Here is a 2,225-nt window from a genome sequence, read left to right on the forward strand (position 1 = left end):
TCTCTCTCTCTCTCTCTCTCTCTCTCTCTCTCCCCCCCCCTTTCTTAATAAACATTCATGGCTATTTCCTGCGTTTATATGTCTGACCCGCTGCCATCGCCGCCGACTATAGCCGCTTGCTCGGGTGCACCGGTGCCCGGCACTGCTGGGACCCGCCGGAGTTTGCTGTGAGCCAGCCGGGCGGGCAGGGGAACCCTAGGTATATTTTTTTAAGAATAAGATTGTGTACCATAGCTGCTTATATAGAGATCCTTAACTGATAACCACACCCCAGCCAAACCCACTAGAACACTCTCCTGCCATCAGGAACTCCTGAGGGTCTCGTTGCTCAGAGCAGCTGCAAGCATTACAAGTGGTTTACCAGAAATTCAGGATCTGGGGGGGGGAGTCCACAGCTCCCAGCATTTTACCCCTTTTCTTTCTTTTCTTTTTCTTTTCCTCAACAATCTTTTAGGGAATTTGGGCATCATCAATCTGTCTGGCTGTTCCCTGCTGAGTGGGGGCGCTGCATTCTTGGGGGTACTCTTTAATCTGTCTCTTTTAAACGTACTCTTTTCCTTCATCTCTAGGGCTATATAACTCTGTCATTTTTTCATCCTTTTTGTACTGTTTTTTTACTCTTTTCAAGGCCTTCAATTCACCCTCCTGCCTCCTGTTTTTCAGAGGGCGTCCCTCAGAGCATCTCTGGGGATGAAAACACACATACCAAATCTTCAGTCCACCCTCACCATTCCAGAGGGTGATCTCTCAGGGACCCTCTGTTCCTGATCTTGGTGGAACCTACACTTGTAGCACACCCTGCCCATCTGTGCTCTACGTGCTACCACACAGTTCGTGAACCGGGCAAGGGGCTGGAGACTGAAACACACACAGACTCACGGACAGAGACACAGGTCATCCTTGATACCAGAATGCCCCCTTTATTGTGTCCAGGGGCAGCTTATATAGATCCTTAACTGATAGCCACACCCTAGCTAAACCCACCAGAAACAACTCTCCTGCCATCAGGAATATCTGAGGGTCTTGTGTTCAGAGCAGCTGCAAGCATTACAAGTTGTTTATCAGAAATTCAGGATTGGGGGGGGGGCACAGCTCCCAACAGTTGTATATTCCTTTCCTCAGAGACTGGGACATTCAAGCTGGCAGGGAAGCTCCTTAAACAGGAAGGTCAGCAATTCAAAACAGCTTCAGGAAGGAACTCTCTAAAACTGACCAAATTCTCTCTTTCTCTCCTCCCCAAGATTTTATAAGCCAAGCTTTTCAGAGTTACTCTCAGACAAGTCAAGCTACAAAGATGACTGTGAGACCAGACCAGCTGCCTGGCAGAAGCAGAAAACAGCCGTGCTGTTTGGAAGAGACTCAGACCAGCTAGGACTCAAACGACACTCTTCTACCTGTGGAGCTGCTGGCAGGCTGTGCAGTGTGCTCCAGGTTCCGTTCCTAGCTCCTGTGAGCTTGTCACCCATGCCAGGGTAGGCTTTGGTGGTACAAGTATCTTTGAATTCCCATGAACCTGTAAGTCACCTCTCACCCAGATTCCTGTAAACAATGCCCATAAAGCTCATTGGCTCACCAAGCTGGACGTGGTGGTATCTGTATTCGGTCCCTCATGGGCTTCCTATCTGGGGTGAGCCATGTATGTTGCATCTTCCAGGAATGGACTGGTCACACAACAGGTGGGAAGGCAAGGGATGATAGAAAGAGTGGCTATGGGGGGTGAAGAGGGTGCTTGTGTCTGGGGCCGTTCAGGCATTCACCAGTCTGACAGTGAGATTTACTAAGAAGAGGCATTTATTTAGATTCTTGTGACACATCTTCTTGGCACCAGGACTGACTGCATCTGAGAGGGTTCTGAAAATGCAGCATTTAACCACATTCGCCCAGGTTTTATAATGGAAAAAAACACAAAGGGCCGATTTGGGGGTTGAGGTTAACTCACACCTGTCTGAATGTAGGGGAATCCTATCTTAACATCTATGCCCTGCAGTTGTCCTGGTCAGCTTGTTGAGCTGGAAGCAAGCTTGACTACAAAGCAGAAATAGCAGTTAGCCTTCTCATCTGTTATCTTGCAACAACAGTGAAATGGACAAGATCAGCGGATTTCAGGAATAGTTTAGTGAAGTGTGCTGCTAGGGTACAGCTTGAACAACCTAGGGGCTTGCATGCTAATGGCATCTTTGCTTTTTGTCTCTCAAGCATAAGGAGTTTAAACTTTAAACATAATG

General features: G+C 48.0%; 1 protein-coding gene across 2 annotated transcripts in view; it reads left to right on the forward strand.

The window, feature by feature from the left end:
• The window catches only part of LOC113458407, a 16,801-nt gene extending 14,922 nt beyond the window's left edge, over positions 1–1,879 (forward strand). The window contains exon 4 of one of the 2 annotated variants that reach the window (XM_026789518.1): positions 1,242–1,879. The gene's annotated coding sequence lies outside the window, so the exon portion shown is untranslated. The remainder of the gene's footprint in view (positions 1–1,241) is intronic. The other variant, XM_026789519.1, reaches the window with a different exon arrangement.
• The last annotated feature ends 346 nt before the right edge of the window (positions 1,880–2,225 follow it).

Source organism: Microtus ochrogaster, unplaced genomic scaffold (assembly GCF_000317375.1).
Source record: "Microtus ochrogaster isolate Prairie Vole_2 unplaced genomic scaffold, MicOch1.0 UNK20, whole genome shotgun sequence".
NCBI classification, from domain to species: Eukaryota; Metazoa; Chordata; class Mammalia; order Rodentia; family Cricetidae; genus Microtus; species Microtus ochrogaster.